The sequence below is a fragment of the Equus przewalskii genome, chromosome 27, assembly GCF_037783145.1.
Source record: "Equus przewalskii isolate Varuska chromosome 27, EquPr2, whole genome shotgun sequence".
Taxonomy (NCBI): Eukaryota; Metazoa; Chordata; class Mammalia; order Perissodactyla; family Equidae; genus Equus; species Equus przewalskii.
In genome coordinates this window covers 29,944,635-29,962,486 of record NC_091857.1, presented here as the reverse complement: position 1 = coordinate 29,962,486, position 17,852 = coordinate 29,944,635, and positions in this window count along the sequence as shown.

The following is a 17,852-nucleotide window of genomic DNA, read 5'->3' as shown; positions in this document are numbered from 1 at the left end:
TAATAAAAAAACTAATGCCATATCTCGTTCTCGAGAATTCTAAGGGAGCTGAGAATAAGAAATATACTATATGGCTGTTTGTACCATATGCATGTATTATTTTTTAATATAAAGATTCATATATAAAAAAGAATACATGATACAAAATATTAGACAAAAAATTACAGGCCAAGGGCAAATAGATGAATCTAGGAAATTAAGACAGAGAGTGTGTCATGGTGGGGAGGCAGGGTGTCCACAGGTAAATCAAAAGGTCCTATGCATTTACTACAGTCAGCTTCCTGGTAAGCAAAGTAAAAACCAGGCTACGTACCGTCCAAAGGTGCCTAGTACCTGAGGTAAGAGTAGGCAGTTTACAAGCCAGTGCATTTTGCTTCTAGTCTGACTTCTGCTCCAGACAATGGTTCCTTTTCCCTCTGTTGGGCCTTTCATCTGTGGGCTAACTTCAAATGGAGTGTTAATTGATTTGGAACTTCTAAACTTAAACAATGCAAGCTTTCGTGACTGTTTTTTTCCTTGCTATAATAATAGTATTTTTTCATTGCGGTGAATCTATAAAATACAGAAAAATAATAAAGAAGAGAAAACAATTCCCCAATAATCTTACAACCCAGAAATGACCATAGTTTACGTCTTGAAACGGCTAAATTTCTGAGCAGCAATAAAGTGGCGAGGAGGCAGCATGACTTCACCCTTTTTGAGAAGGTTGTAGAAACCACACTCAGGACGGGATAGAAAGGAATCTTTCATTTCTCATATGCTTGAGTTTCATGACTGTGTAAAAATCAGGCTGCCTCTAGTTTCAGGGCGTCTGCAGACACAGTCTTGACTTTGCAAAGCCTAGAACATGACCTGGGCCAGGGAAAAAAGATGTCAGACGCTTCACCGTCACTCTTCAGCAGCGTTCAAGCGTAAGCCTTCAGTTGCCTAACTCCTTCCGTGTAAGTCATGCAAAATCACGGGCATTGTGCAGCAGGCCATTATGTGGCCCTGATTCTCTATTTCGTGGCTGTTAAATGCTTTGTGAACTTCCCTTCTCTAGCAGAGTCTTTAATGTCAACATGAGCTTTCCTTTTTCCTTTGAAACCTCAAACACCATAGTTATGCAACTGACTGTGTGTCCACACAAAACAAATCAAAACAAACCAAACAAACTCATTTAGGTCCATTTATTGGTGAAGGCAAGAACAGAAAGAGTCCAGGGGTTGTGAAGCATGTTTAGAAGGCACAAGGTCATTTTCAATATGGTGTCCTCCTCTCCCTCCTTCCCTTGTTCGTTTCACAAATGTTTACTGAGCACCTGCTTCATGCTAGGCCCTGTTCTGAATGCAACAAACAAAACTCTGAGCTTGTGGAACTTACATTTTAGTGGAGGTGACAGAGGACACCCCGGTCAATGAGTAAACGCAGCATCTCTCATCTTGGATGACAGTGGACGTGCTATGGAGAGGATGATGAGTCAGACTGAGTTCTCCTGGTGTCTGCAGTGGCAGATTCTGCAGGAGCCCCTTCTCTCTCCAATTCCAGTGCTAGGATTAGGTTCCGAGGTGGCTGGATCCTCCATGGGGGAGGTGGGGAACCCCTTGGCAGGAACTGAGGGGGCCCCTCAAGGGGCTGTCCCAGAAAAGCACCAATCCACATGGCTTTTCAGGGTCCCCAACTGGAGCTGTGGGAAATATTAGCTCCAGCACCTGGGAGGTGTTCCCTGAGTGGCAGTTTCTTCCTATTTGTCAAGGGGTCTTACCCTCAGCTCACAGTGCCACCACCTCCCTTGACTTGAGGGAGCCTCTAGCCCTGCCTTGGCCCTCCCAGGACGCTCAGTGGGGAGGGGACCATTGCCTCCTGGCAATGTCCCAGTCAAATACCCAGGGACCCAGGTAAGCGGAAACACCTCCTCTCTCACTGCCCCAGGTGGCGCAGGAGGATCTACGCAACTGAAGCCTCGGAATCCACCTGGACCTTCTCAATCAAGACTGGGGGACACCCTCGTTTCCCAAATGGACATTACTAACTGCCGCATGTGAACAGTCGTAAAGAACTTTGATTTAAATGAAGGCAACACTAGTAAAGAACACATTCTCCTAACACGGAAGTTTTGACCTACCCGAATACTGAAAGAGATGGACCCGCTTACTTTTTTATTTCTCCACAAATGTTTACTGAGCACTCCCCATGTGCCACACAGCGTTCTGGACGCCTGAGATACAGCCGAGACCAAAGCAGGGCAGCTAAACCTAAACTTGAACGCACCCTCGGACTTCAACAATTGAATAATTATCTACGAGGGAAAAAGTGTCATTTAAACAGGAAGCCAGAGAGAAGACTAGCGGGTAAAATTGATTACTGATATACTCTGCACTTCCGGACCCAGATAAATCTTTTCATCAGCAGGAAAAGCGCATCTGCTAAAGCGGTGGGCTCCCCTACGCCTTGGCTTCACAATACTCGGAAACGGGGGCCGTTGAATCATTTTTGCTGCGTTGTCAATTCAAAGCAGGCTCCAGGTCCAGCTTTCCAGGGCTCTAGGGCCGGACAAGGTCCAGGAAATGCGGGGAGGGCCGGCTGGCCTTGAACCTGCGATGAGCATAGCTCACATGCTCATCAACCCATTCCAAGGGGTGGGTCTGCTCTTCCCGGGCCCACTCCTCGTGTCCCTGGCGACCCAGACATCCACATCCGGGTTCTCCCCACGCCCCCTGCCACTCAAGGGCCTGGCTCCACCCGCTGCACCTCCCGACCAGGGGGAAGGGAGGGTTTTTTGTTTCTCTGAGTCTCTCATTTAACGTTCCTTCCCACCTCTGCATGGCCACAGCAGTGCCAACGCCAGGGCAAACGCGCAACAGAAAAGACTGTTTCTATTCCACGAATTAATTCCGTCTTTAGCCCCATCGCTTTAGAAGCAGGTTCATCTTATTCCCAAAAATAAAAACCCTCTGCTCAAGCTCGCATTTAGAGATGCTTGTAATTGGTAGGCACAGGACCCCCACAGGTGACAAGGAAAAAGAACAAGAAAAGATGATAAAGCCGATTATGAGGGGAAGAAAGCACTAGCAAGTGAAATGTGTTTTGTTGTTACTTTTCAAAAGCTACAATAGAAAAGCTGTTGGTTGCCCATGAATTAGAGGTAAAATAAAATATTTTATGTTTGTAAAACACAGCAACTGTGATGGAACATGATTCTCCTTTAGCAACCAATTGTCAGTGGAATCTTTTTATATAAAGTTTATATTTTGGACAATTTTAGATTCACAGAAAAAGTACAAAGTGCAGAGAGTTCTGTGTGTCCCCTACCGTTTCAGCTTCCCTGAGCCTAACGTCTTACATTACTAGGGTGCATTTGTCAAAACGCAGAAACCAATATTGGTCCTTTCATAGTAACTAAACCCCAAACTTCATTTGGATTTCACCAGTTTTCACATTAATGTCCTTTTTCTGTTCCAGGACCCAATCCAGGCTGCCAGCTTACATTGCATTGGATTCTTTTTGAAATGGCACATAGAGGGTTACAAAAAGGGTAGGACTAATTGTATATTATCCTGTTGGTACTATTGAAACCTTCTTTTGAGTTTCGTTTGCTTTTTAAAAATAGACCAAATCGAAAAGACAAACAGGGCCAGCCCTGGTGGCCTCGTGGTTACGTTGGGCATGCTTCACTTTGGTGGCCTGGGTTTGGTTCCCAGGCGTGGACCTACACCACTCGTCTGTCAGTGGCCATGCTCTGGCAGCAGCTCACATCCCAAAAGAGGAAGATTGGCAGCAGATGGTATCTCAGGGCAAATCTTCCTCAGCAAAAAAAGACAAACAACTGGATTTGTCCCTTACAAGCTTGCTAAGGGAAGAAATTTTTACTTTCCTTATAATCTCAACATCCTTTATTTTAAAACTGTGTACAACAAGGACACTTTGGGGGTGACGGATATTCATTATTTTGATTGTAGTGATGTAAAAAGTCATCAATGTACATTTCAAATATGCACAGCATAAGGTATACCAACTATACCTCAATCAAGCTGGAAAAAAAGAAACAAGGAAAAAAATTCTATGTCACATTTAAGACCTGAAACAAAGAGTTGCAAAATGCTTAGTCTGATTGTTGAGGTGGCAGGTCAATGTGTACATTCCATGAGTCAAATTCTACCTTTTAGAGAGGCTCGGTGAGAGGGAACTTTAAAGATGCTCCACCCTTAACCTGGATTGGAAATCCTGGGGTTTCCTTCCTTGGAAATCAGACCAGGAACCACATATAAAAAAAGACCCCTGTTCAGTCCGGGACACTCTGACGCCCTCAGGCAGTTCCAAAGCCTGGGGAAACTCCAGTGTCACTTTAGGCTGGGAATGCCAATAACCCAGTGATGTCATATACAAACTGTGGCTCACCCTATCTGCGGGCCAAAGGTCACTGGGGCTGATAAGGACAGAAGACACGTCGGGAGGCCAGAGTTGGCTCTGCTGAAAGCTGGCTGTGTTGTGCTTCCGGCTGGTGTTGAAGGATTTTACAAACTGACTATCACAGAATAAAACAATTAGGTATGGAAAATACAGCACATATAATACAGGTCCACAACCCTAATCTAAACTCCAGAGAGCTCTGAAAATCATAAACTTTTTCTTAACTCACAACCCGAGTTAACAAGAAGCTGTATATAGTCTTTAATTATCCTATTACATGTGAAATAGTTACACATTTCCCTTGAAAACTGGGAGCTACAGTGGTCTGATTACAGGAGGCTGGCCCACACCCTGCGGGAGGTGCTACATAATGTTACCGGTACCGTATCACTTTTCTAAAACCCCAAATTGCAAAACGTTTCTGGCCCGAGCTTTCCAGGTAAGGGGCTGTGTGCCTGGGCTGACAACCAGTCCTGTCTATTGAACACCAGGACTTGGCGTCTCGGGGAATCTTCTCAACCCACTTGTAGAGAAGAAATTTGTGTCTTCTTCTTAGCTGCAGGGGAACTGAGGCTCAGAGGCCCTGTGTTAGGGTCTGAATTGGACACAACAGAACCCACCCTGGCCAGTTCAAGCAGAAAACAAGAGTATGGAAGGATATTAAGTAGCAGAAGCCTCGGGTGAGCCAGAAAATAGGTGAGGATGCCCCAGGTCTGGGCCGAGAACCTGGCCGTTTTGGGGGCACATTCTTTCCCCACAACCTCACTAGCACCAAGGCATTAAAGTGGGTATTTTTTGCCCATGTTAAAAGCAACCCCCCACAAACTTGTTTGATTTGCGTCTTGAATGAGGTTGACCATCTTTCTTTTATTTTTGGTGATGAAGATTGGCCCTGAGCTAACATCAGGGCCAATCTTCCTCTACTTTTTGTATGTGGGATGCCACCACAGCATGCTTTGATAAGTGGTGTAGGTCCACGCTCAGGATCCAAACCTGCAAACCCCAGGCTGCCAAGGCGGAGTGTGTGAACTTAACCACTATGCCACTAGGCTGGCCCCAAGATTGACCTTCTTTTGTTTAAGAACATTTGAATTTCCTTTTCTGTGAACTGTCTGATCATATCTTTTGCCCTTTATTGAGTAGGTTATTGCCCTTTTAAGATTGATTTGTATTAGTGATATTAGCCCTATTCAGTCATATGTATTGCCAATATGTCCCCCAGATTGTAGTTTGTCTTTTGAATTGGTTCGTGGTAATTTTTCCCATATACAAATTTACAGTGTGCATGCAGAGCAATGAAATATTAAACAACTGGAAATGAATGAGGCAGCACCAAATGTGGAGAGAGAAGTTGATCACTTGGCTGGAGCAAGTGAAAAATCTTAGGGGCGTGTGTATCGTATGCTCCCATTTGTATTTTTAAAATATGGTTGTGCATGCTCCACATGTTCTCTAAGGACATACAAGAAAACAACAACAGTGTTTCAACGCATGGAGACACGTTGTTTTTATGTGTACACATAGTCTTTAAAAACACCAATGTTCTGCTCCATCCCTCTCGGGATGTGAGTCATCTCCGTGCAGGGGATCCACGTTGTGTCTGATACCCAACCCTCAGTCACTTAGTCACCGACTTCATTATCAGATTGTCGCGGTATCACAGTGCTTGTGTTCAAGTAACCCTTATTTTACTTAATATTGGCCCCAAATGGCAAGAGTAGTGAGGCTAGCAATTCGGATCTGCCAAAGAGAGCGTAAAGTGCTTCCTCTAAGTGGGAAGGTGAAAGTTCTTGACTTGATATGGAAAGAAAAAACGGTATGCTGGGTTGCTAAGATCTATGGTAACGTTTATTACAGTATATTGTTATAATTGTTCAATTTTGTTATTAGTTATGGTTGTTAATCTCTCACTGTGCCTAATATATCAATTAAACTTTATTTTAGCTATGTATGTATAGCAAAAACATAGTGTACATAGGCTTCAGGACTACCCTGGCTTCAGGAGTCCCCTGGGGGTCTTTTTTTTTTTTTGAGGAAGATTAGCCCTGAGCTAACATCTGCTGCCAATCCTCCTCTTTTTGCTGAGGAAGAATGGCCCTGAGCTAACATCCATGCCCATCTTCCTCTACTTTATATGTGGGATGCCTACCACAGCATGGCTTTTGCCAAGTGATGCCATGTCTGCACCCGGGATCTGAACCTGTGAACTCGGGTCCGCCAAGAAGTGGAACGTGCACACTTAACCGCTGTGCCACCGGGCCGGCCCCACCCCTGGGGGTCTTGGCATGTGTCCCCCACAGTTACTATTCTGTGTTACCCGCACCATCCAGGAGAGAAAGCAGAAAGGAGGACTTTTAATTCTTCATTCTTTTTAAATTGTGATGTGTGGAAGTGTTACCTTCTAAAAAAAGATTAATCAATGAATTAATTATTAATGTAATTAAATTAAATTTATAATTCTTTCACTTTATGCTTCCGAAATTTTTTTCCTCAGAAAGAAAGGACTTCCATAGTTTAATATTGTTAGTCATTCACGTTTCTTCTGAAACTTTTATTGTTTCATATTTGACCAATCTATAACTTATATTCATGTAAAGAATAAAGTGAGGAACTCATTCCTTTTTTTTCCTTTTGGCATTTTCATTGGGATACTACTGAATTTAGAAAATTGCTTGGTGAGAATTGATATATTTTACAGGAACAATGTGATCTTTCTATTTACTCCAGTCTTTTTTTTTCTTTTTTTGGTGGAGAAGATGGTTGCTGAGCTAACATCTGTGCCAATCTTCCTTCATCCTGTATGTGGGACACTGCCTCAGCATGGCTCGATGAGCAGTGTGTAGGTCCGAGCCCAGGATCCGAACCCCGTGCTGCTGAAGCAGAGCGTGTGAACGTAACCACTACACCCCTGGGCTGGCCTCTACTCACGTCTTTTTTTTATATTCCTCAAAATAATTCCTATATAGCTTTGGCTTGAATTTATTCCTCGACATTTTATCTTTTGATTTGTGGTTGCCGTGGTTATAAGAGGGATCTTTTCTTCCATTATATCTATTTTAACTCGTTTTTGTTTCTCCGTAGGGAACTCTTTCTTTTTCTATATTACTTTTGTAAGGAGTTATACGGTTGAATTCCCTGATTGTTTCTGATAGTTTTCCAGTGGATTGTCTTCAGTTCCTCCCGTACACTATCACATCGTCTTCAGATGGGGATGACTTTGCCTCCTCTTTCATCTGCCATCACACACCTGTGTTCTCATGTGTTGTCTCCAGACACCTAGAAATACCCAGACACAGACGATGCTTTGGTCTTTACAAACTCAGCAGACTGCCTGGGTTGGCAGGTGGGTCAGGGACAAGGCCTTAGAGTGGTTGGCCTTTGTGCTGCCTGAGGAAACAGATGTTCTTCTATCTGCAGCTGCTTCTATCTAATGGTGCTGGTTACTCAGTGCTCCTCCCCTTAACTCTCAGGGGGCGACCCCACAGGGATGTGGTATGTGACCAATAAGATCCTGAAGAGTCCCACTGTCCTCTGGAAAGAGAGGGGCCCTTGAGAAGGTGCTGAGGGATGGGGCTGGCACGGGGGACGCTATTCGACATATTTCACAATGTAACTCTGAGGTCAGTTTGACCATCAACAACGGCAGAGAAAGGCCTGCAGATCCCATTGAGGATTTCAACAATTCCCCCGTGAGGGGGGAGAAGGCACTGAATGAGAGAGATGAGTCCAAAAAGAGGGGAAGACTGGTGTCTCTCAGCTGATGGCCAAGAACACGGTGATTCACTCAGGGACTCCACCCCATTTGGGGCAAGGAAAGAGAGGAGAGCAGTTTCCAGCTGCTAAGAACATCCTCAGACCTGGAGCTGGCCCTGTGGGGCAGAGAAGAGGCCTGGGCTGACGGGTCACTGGGGGAAGGCAGACCCTCAGGCCAGGGAGGGTCTGGGCTCCTCCTTGGAGAGGAGAGGGGAGCCGTGGCCTCGAAGAGCCCCCAGACATGTGATGCTGGGGACCAGTCCCTGCCCCAGGCACCCCACTGGGCAGTTCCACTAAAGCTAAGGACAGACAAGATGGCAAAGGAAGGCACGGCTGCAGCCTGGGATGACCTGAGCATGCTGAGGTCCACGCGGCTTGGACTGCCTGAGGGCACCATCAGACAGACCTTGGAAGCTGGGGTGAGCTACGCAGGTTTAGAACTAACTGGAAAGGGATTGATAGAGATTTTGATTCCCGGAGTGACGTCGTTTGGCTAACCTACACTCGACCGAGCCCAGGCAGTTGTATAATCCGCTTGTAACACGTTCTCACCCACTTAGTGAAAATAGCCATCTGGCTCACACAATATTTGCTACTATGTGGTTGATGTGAGAAGACACTTTTACCAGTGGTTAAAGCCCTTCGAGTTTTTCACCTTTGACAGAGAAGACAAACTGACATGTGGTTATCATGTTATAACCACACAGTATCAAAGGTTACTTAGCTCAGTGTGAAAGTACCAGTGAGCACTGCAAACATCAAGAGGCTCAGGAAACTATTCCTCGAAGCCGTCTAATTACATCCAGTTCTGCGTGAAAAATAGGTACTTCTCAGATCAAGGTCATTTCTTTCATGCGTTAAGAAACCCTCTCAGAATGCTGAGAAGTCAGACTCTGGGAGGCGAGTCTCCTTATTACATTCTAAGGTCCCATAGAACAGCGACTGAGAGGTTCTTGGTCATTTCACTGAGACGCAGGATAATTTCAAGCGGGATGGGAGGACCTTGTCTCATTCTGGAAATAGATGTATTCAAACAGCTCAACCGACTTCACGTCAGCAAATGGTTATTGAGATCCTAAGGCATGTGGCATCCCAGAGGATGTGAAATGATAATACAGACAGACTCTGCATCCCGAATCTTTCCATCAAAGATGAAGATGGGGGCGCCGGCAGAGTGGCACAGCGGCACAGCGTTTAAGTTCGCACGTTCCGTTTCGATGGCCCAGGGTTCACCAGTTCGGAACCCGGGTGCGGACATGGCATCACTTGGCAAGCCATGCTGTGGTAGGCCTACCACATATAAACTAGAGGAAGGTGGGCACGGATGTTAGCTCAGGGCCAGTCTTCCTCAGCAAAAAGAGGAAGATTGGCAGCAGATGTTAGCTCAGGGCTAATCTTCCTCAAAAAAAAGAAAAAAGATGAATATGGGAACAGAAATGATGCCAAGATAAGGCAGAGAAGGAGGAAGACAAAGAGAGTTCTTAGATGGAAGGGGCAGGTCCATAGAGTCAGCTGCTCCAGAGGAAGGGATGGGAGAGGTTGGACCAAAACCTGGGGTGTGGTTGCTGGGGACGGCAATGACTTTCAGAGAGCAGCAGGCAGGGAAGCCGAATGGAGTGGGTGTGAGGAAGCCGAGAGAAGTGTGGTGATGAAGCGTGGTGATGAGCTGAGGAAGTGGTAGGGCCGAAGGAAATCTGTGTCAACTTTTTTAAGCCGAGGGAGCCCTGAGCGTGTGTATGGGTGGAGGAAGGTGCCAGTGGAGGAGGGGTTAAAAGATGCAGACAACATGACAGTGATGGCCAAGATCTCTCCGAGCCCTGCAGGCAGACCTAGCCCGGGCTTCTTAACTGCTGGAGCACATGCAGAGCACCGGCATTTCACTGTTTGATGAGTATTGTTTGAATTTCATTTGTTGTATAATGAGAACACATTAACATTTTATTTGTGAGTCAAAAAACAGCCAGAACAGGCATCTGCTAAATTCTACCTGGTTTCCTGGAGGGGCTCAGGGCAAATTTAAGCTCAGCTCAAACCTTCAATAAATATAACAATGATGGGTAAAGATATGTGGCCTATTCATACAATGGAGTATTATTCAGCCACAAAAAGGAGTGAAGTACTGATGCGTGCCACAACATGGATGAACCTTGAAAACGTTATGCTAAGTGAAAGAAGCCAGGAACAAAAGATGACGTTTTGTATGATTCCTTTCATCCGAAATGTCTGGAACAGGCAAATCCAGAGACACAGAAAATAAATTGGTTGTTGCCAGACTTGGGTAAGAGGAGTGGGGAGTAACTGCTTAAAAGGCACAGGGTTTTCTTTTGGGGTGATGAAAATATTTGGCATTAGATCCAGGTAGTGGTTGCACGATATTGTGAATATACTAAAAGCCACTGAATTGTACACTTAAAATGGCTAATTTTATATTATGTGATTTTTAGCTCCATAATAATAATAATAAACCCAGCCCAAAATGATGCCGGGCCCCACCCATTGCTGGATTCTGCATCCCTCCCTTCAACGATTGGTTACTCACTAGCTTTGCAACCACGGAGAAGTCATCCCAGTCCACAGTTTGCTGATCTCTGAAATGGGATCCTGGCATTTGTCGGGCAGGAGAACCACCTGGCACAACACGGCCACCGTTGACCTCTTGCTGTCCTCCTCACACAGTGGACCACATGACACTTGCTACAGCTTCATCACACCTCAGTCGTCAGCCAGCATTGTGGCTAAAATGTATCATGCTTGGCAGGGTGACCCACTGTCCCGGTTTACCAGGGACCGAGGGGTTTCCTCAGATGCTGAAACTGGGAAAGTCCCCAGAAAACTGGGTTGAGTTGGTAGCCCCATCTTGCACACTAGTTAAAGAGGCACGCAGAAGTCAAGGCTACGGTCTCTCTGGTCTTGGGGGACAGTCCCAGTCTGTCCTACCCTGAGACAGCCTTCTCTTGAATACAGTCACATTACAGAGATGTGTAACAGGGCTCACGTGGTCCAGGGGAGGAGGCTGGATCTACAGACAGGCGAAGCTGGAACAGCCCCGCATTAGGGGCTGTAGCATTTTCTCCTTTTGGAGTGGAAATAGGAATTTACTTTGAGGTTCACTTTGAGGTCAAAGGGTAACCTCAGGAGTGGCCCCCTCAGTCACATAGCTGCAAGGCAGCCTCGCTAGGATTACACTGATGGCGGTAGCCGGAGCTTGGCAGGGCACTTTCGGCTGGACCAGGGCCTGGGGCTTATAGGCAGTTGGCGGGTGAAATGAGATGTCTCAACCTGCGAGATGCAAATAGACTGACTAATTTACAGAGAGGCCAAGGAAACTCTGAGAAAGAGTGTCTGGGACGCTGTACTCTTTTGCTTTGAAGTTCAGTGTTATTGGAGCGTGTCTGATAGATGGGGGGTGGGGGAAGCTTGACAGAAGCTGATGGAAGAAAGAACAATAGGGGCCCTGATGCACCCTAAGGGCCGGGTACCTGCAGGGGTTAAGACCTGGTGGATCTGACTGTAAGCCCAGAGCCCAAGTCATCTGGGAGGAGTGTTAGTCTGGGTGAGCCTTTGAGGGACACGACCACCAACCCATTCAGGCAGTGGTTTCCTGTGAGTCAAAAGTGGGCAGGAAATGCACCCTTCATAACAGCCCAAAGTGGAAACAACCCAAAAGCCCATCAACTTATGAATGGGTAAACAAACCATGGTATATCCATATAATAGAACATATTTAGCAATAAAAAAAAAAGGAAGTTCTGATACATGCTACAAGAGGCAGGGACCTTGAAAACATTGTGCTAAATGAAAGCAACCAATCACGGAAGGTCACAGGTTGCGTGAGTCTCTTTACATGAAACGTCCAGAATAGGGAAATCCATAGACAGAAATTAGATTAAAGGATGCCAGGGGCTGGGAGGCGGGGAATGGGGAGTGGTTGCTAATGGGTACAGAACATCACTTTCGGGGTCACCCTTAAAGCCAGTGTGTCCCCTGGGGTCATGCTGTGGAAACCCGGTAGCCCCATCATCCATGGGCATTGTTTAAACTTCGAGCCCAGCTCTTCCGGAAGGAGACTTTGAGGCCTGGGGAGGCTGAGAGGGAGAAACCGGGAGACACAGCCAGCGGGAGGACTGCACAGCCCACGTGCTCTCAGCGCTCAAATGTGGGTTTTCTGGGTCACAGACCTGGTTGCCTCCCTGGGGTTTTGGTTTTCTCTCTGCCAAGCTTCCGGTTGCCATCCCTATGTGTGAGTTAGAGCAAATCATCGTTGGGGGTGTGGGAGGTGTAGAGACGGCCCAGCCCAGGGTTCCAAGTTCTGGCTGCACTTTAGAACTATCTGGGTCTGATCAAAGACTAGTGACGCCTTTGAGTCGATTGGGGTGGGTGATGGGGACCCATACCTTAACCGTGCAGCCAGGGTGTAAACCCTCCTTCTACAGAAAACAATAGTACGCCATAGATCAAAGAGCATGCCGGCAAAAATGGAGCAGAAAAGTATTATAAAGATGTGTCAGGCAGTTAATTAATAAACATATTATGTCATTTTCCTGGATTTTGTGATGCCCATGATGTTTGACCCCTTTTTAAGATTTGTAGCTTGCATTTTATTTTCTCGTTCTACATATTCACCTTTGTACCTAATTTTGGATGTTTTTCTTAAAGAGGTACTCCCAATTTTGGATAAGCTTTATGCCCCACAAGCCTTGGATCTGTCCCTCAGCTAAAGGCTCACTTAGGTTCAAGTTAAACATTTTGGCAACACTTCATAGTTCTACATTTCGTCACTGCTCCCATAATGTCGGGTGTCTGGCATTTAGTGACCACTCAGTTAAGGGGATGACAGCCAGATGTGTGCATTGTAAAGGTCCACTTTCCCCATTGCAATTAGTAAGCAATCAGTGGAGTAGTATGTTGTCACGGGACAGCTATTCTGTTCCCCAACTTTTCGTTGAATGGTTTATTTTTTTTAAAGATTTTATTTTTTTCCTTATTCTCCCCAAAGCCCCCCAGTACATAGTTGTATATTCTTCGTTGTGGGTCCTTCTAGTTGTGGCATGTGGGATGCTGCCTCAGCGTGGCCTGATGAGCAGTGCCATGTCCGCACCCAGGATTCGAACCAACGAAACACTGGGCCGCCTGCAGCGGAGCGCGCGAACTTAACGACTCGGCCACGGGGCCAGCCCCTCATTGAATGGTTTTAACACCCATTGATGAGTCTGTCCTGAATCAGTTATTCCATTGGGAGTTGCAAAGTGTTGATTCAATAATTCTTTCATTAATTTTGCCTTTATGGGCTGGAATTCTTCTATGCAGAATACTCTCCCTGATCAATTTCACAGAGGATTTTAATGTCAACCAACCACAGTCCAGAAGCACTGATTCAGTCCCACAGCTTCATTTCCAGATGGGAAATACTGAGGTTCATGTTGGTAAAAAGATTTGCTCAAAATCATGAAGTCGCTAGCAATAAAGTGTTACTTTTTGTTTTAATACCAAAAGAAAAATCTTTATCTTGAAGCAACTCTGAGACACCAGAGCTGTGCATCACAATTGGTGGTTCTTTTAGAGCACCTGTCAGCATTTCCTAGAATAGGGCACAGCTTGGGAAATATGACCAGGCTTTGGGAAATATTAGAAGCCTTGCCATTTAAACCAGGAACTAAATTAGCTCCCTACTCTTTAACTGCCATTATTTAACATGTCTCTGGAAGTTCTGGCTAACTCAGTAAAATAAGAAGTGAAAAAAAGGTATAATTATTGGAAATAAGAATACAAAATCACCACTACTTGCATACAGTATAATGCCTTTTCTAGAACAGCAGTTAAATCTTTTCGTCTCAGGACCCGTTTGTCTTCTTAAAATTTCCTGAGGCCCCCAAACAACTTTTGTTTATGTGGGTTATATATATATGGGTATTTACCATATAAGAAATTGAGAAAACATTTTAAAATATTTACTTATTAATTCATTCAAAATTAACAAACCAATTACAGGTTAATGCAACATATTTTTTTAATGAAAAATGGTTATATTTTCCCAACCCAAAAAGCATTTGGTGAGAAAAGTGCTATTCTTCTGCATCTTTGTAAATCCCTTTAACCTCTGGCCTGCGGGAAGGCAGCTGGAGTTTTATGTGTGCTCTGCACCCAGCAGGTGCAACGTCACACCCAAAGCAGTTGCTGGAAAATTCCACTGCACACTTGAGAGAGAATGAGAGCGAAAAAGGCAAATGAACTCTTGGTGTTATTATGAAAATAGTTTGGACCTTGCAGACTCCCCAGAATGGCTTCTGGGACCACACTTTGAGCACTTGCTGTTCTGGAACACTCAAGAGAGTCAGCTCAAAGTTTTAACTAGTATAAGTTAGCTTGGTAAAGTGGCTGGATAAATGATAAATATATGAAAACGATTCACTTCTCCATATACCAGCATCTCTGGAATGTCCCAGGCTCCACTCAGTGTGGGTGTGTGTCCTCCGTGTCACCTTTATAGCAAATCTGAACTCTCAGTAATCCGGATGTCCTTTTGGCTTGTGTGGCTGGGAATCCAGGCTTTTCAAGGGTTTCTTTTCCCTAGCCATTCCTTCTAGGGCTCCTGGATGGGGAAAGAAGGGCAGACAGGATGGGAAGGCAGAGAAGGAGGGCTCACACACATCATCAGAGCTGCACCTGCTGCGCACAGCCCTACTGTGTGCTGTTGGCCCTTCCTTCAAGCCCTCCCCGTGGTGCTGACAGCCCAGAACTCCTGGCGAGGCCTTTCAGAGAGGGTCCCACAGGCCCCTCTGTGCTGCCCTGACCTTCCCCTGGCTGCTGGGCGCTGGGGGAAGCAGGCGATTAATAGAAGTTGGCCCGGGTGGTGGTCAGGAAAGGCATGTTCTCATAGTGTCCAGCATCTGCCACCCTCTCTGTCACTCTGGTCCCCTAGCCAGACCCCTGGGTTCAAGGAGCATTTCTCAAGGTGACAGAACTGTCTCTTCCTCCAGTTATCTCCTTTCCAGGAGGTGCCATCTGAGGGTGGGGTCTGCACAGGTGGGTCCCTGGGCCTCACGTGAATCAGTAGGTGTGATGGGCATCTGTATCTGTGTCCTCACACAGTCCAGGGCTTCTCAGAAGGGTAATCGAGCAGGCGGTGGCCTTAGTTTCTTGAGTCTCATTTCACACCTGTCGTAAGACTGCAATGAGTGCAATCATGCTGTGAAGGTGGGAAACTTTTGATAGGATGGGAAAAAAGAAAGATCCCACTTATCCTAAAAACGATAAGAAACACTGGCAAAGTTGAAGATGGTAGAAAAGATGGCGGTGCCAGGAAGAAAGGAGGAGAACAAATAAGGAAAGGACGAGTTGAGAATGACACGACTGTTGGGAGGAAATGAGGGGCCCAGAGTTGAGTGCATGGTATCTGTCTGCATCTTCCAGGTTTTGCCAGAAGGGGCAGGAAGGAAGCTCCTTCTTCCAGACGTCTCTAGAAGCCCAGGGTGGAAGTCCTTCTGAGCATGAAGTCCTTTTCCAGTCCTTTCCAGGAGACAAGTGACATCGTGGCTAAATCCAAAGAATGCTTTTTAGCCCCTTTCTTCCCAAAGCTGTCGACATTTTCACTGTCATCCAAATTTATTAGAAAAGACTTGTAACCTTTGTTAACAGAAACAAATTTTTTTTTTGTTATTTCCTGTCCCTATCAGGATTTTGTCCATAGTATTATTTTTCAAGTGTCCCCAGACTTTATTCTACTTGTGTTGAAAGACTGTGGAGACCAGTTTTGTCTCAGCCCCTAGAATTCTCTCTTGTTTGGATGTTTTTCATGAACTAGAAATGTTTTTACATGATTAATAGCGCATATATTGCCCAATTCATTTTTTAAAAAATAGCTTTACTGAGGTATAATTTATATACCACAAAACACATCCATCTTAAGTGTACAATCCAACAACTCTTAGTAACTTTATAGAGTTGTGCAACCATTACCACCATCCAGAACATTTGCCCATTTTTTTTTTAACTCATAAGAACACCTTAAGTACAATTAGGGTTAGAGAAAATATATGTCTATTAAAAAAATCCCTGAAATTTTAAAGTATTTTTAAAGTGGTGTATTTTTTTCTTTCAGTGACAATAGCTTAAATTAAGCCAAATTAATTCTTATTTCAATCAATCAACTATTCACATGATGCATGTATCAAGCATTGTGTGATGGCTAATCTTATGTGCCAACAAGACTAGGCCATGGTACCCAGATATCTGGTCAAACACTATTCTAGATGTTTAGGTGAAGGTATTTTTTAGATGTGCCTTCCTCTCCTCAAAAAAGACACCAGTCACACTGGATTAGGGCCCACCCTAGTGACCTCATTTTATCTTAATGACCTCTTTAAAGTCTCTATCCCCAAATACAGTCATGTTCTGAGGTCCTGGGGGTCAGGACTTCAACATCTGAATTTTCAGGTGGGGAAAGGAGAGACACAGTTCAGCCCATTACAGATGGAAAGCTAGTCTACTTGGCTGGCCTCCTTTAACTTCCTTTTTTTTTAACATTAGCACCTGAGCTAACATCTATTGCCAATCTTTTTTCCCCCCTTCTTCTCCCCCAGTAAACAGTTGTATATTCTAGTTGTAGGTCCTTCTGGTTGTGGCATGTGGGACACCGTCTCAGCATGGCCTGATGAGCAGTGCCATGTCTGTACTCAGGATCTGAACCGGCAAAACCCAGGGCCACTGAAGCGGAGCATGAGAATGTAACTATTTGGCCTTGGGGCCGACCCATTTTCTCTTCCTTCTTGAGACAATAATTTGAAAAAAAAAAACAAGAACTTTCACTCAGTGTCTTAGTCAGTTTGGGCTGATGTAGCAAGAACATTGGGTGGCTTACAAACGGCAGGATTTATTTCTCACAGTTCTGGAGGCTGGAAGTCAAAGGTCAGGGTGTCAGCACTGTCAAGTTCTAGTGAAGGCCCTCTTCTGGGGGGCAGACTGACAACTTACTGTATCCTCACGTGGTGGACAGCACCAAGGGGAAGCGAGCTCCCTGGCGACTCTCATGAGGGCACTAATCCCATTCACGAGAGTGCCACCCTCAGGACCTCATCTAACCCTAATGACCTCCTGAAAATCCCAGATCCTAAAACATGGCAGGTACGGTTTCAACATATGAATTCTGGGGGGACGCGAACATTCAGTCCACAACATCCAGATTGGAAGGTCAAAATTTAATTTTTAATAATGTGAGCTCATTCAGAGTTTAACTGAATATTCTTGTCAAAGTGATGGTGTCTGGAGAGTGACAGTGGCCGTGGCTGCCTACGTTTGCTCAAGTGTTCTAGAGCGTGTCGTAAATGGAAATCTCCGTAAAGAAGGTTTAGCTTTCCCAGCCTGGTGTACCTCCCTGCTCCGTGTCACTGCACGTCAGGTCCAGCCAAGTCAACAAATAGGGTCTAACATTTCCAGCTCTTCTTAACACTTTGTAACTTAGTGAATAAATCATTCATTTGTTCATTCATTCATTCATTTCACCACAAATGGTTATCGGGCCCCTAGTGGGCCAGGTACTTTCTAAGCACTGAGGATACTGCAGAGACTAAAAGACAGTAAAGAAAAACCCCCAAATTCCTGCTCTTGCAGAACTTACATTCTAATGGGGGAGAGAGAAAATATACAAAGTATATAAATTAAAAAAATTTTTTTCTCAAGAGAAAAATAAGTCAGGGAAGTGGAGTAGGCAAGTG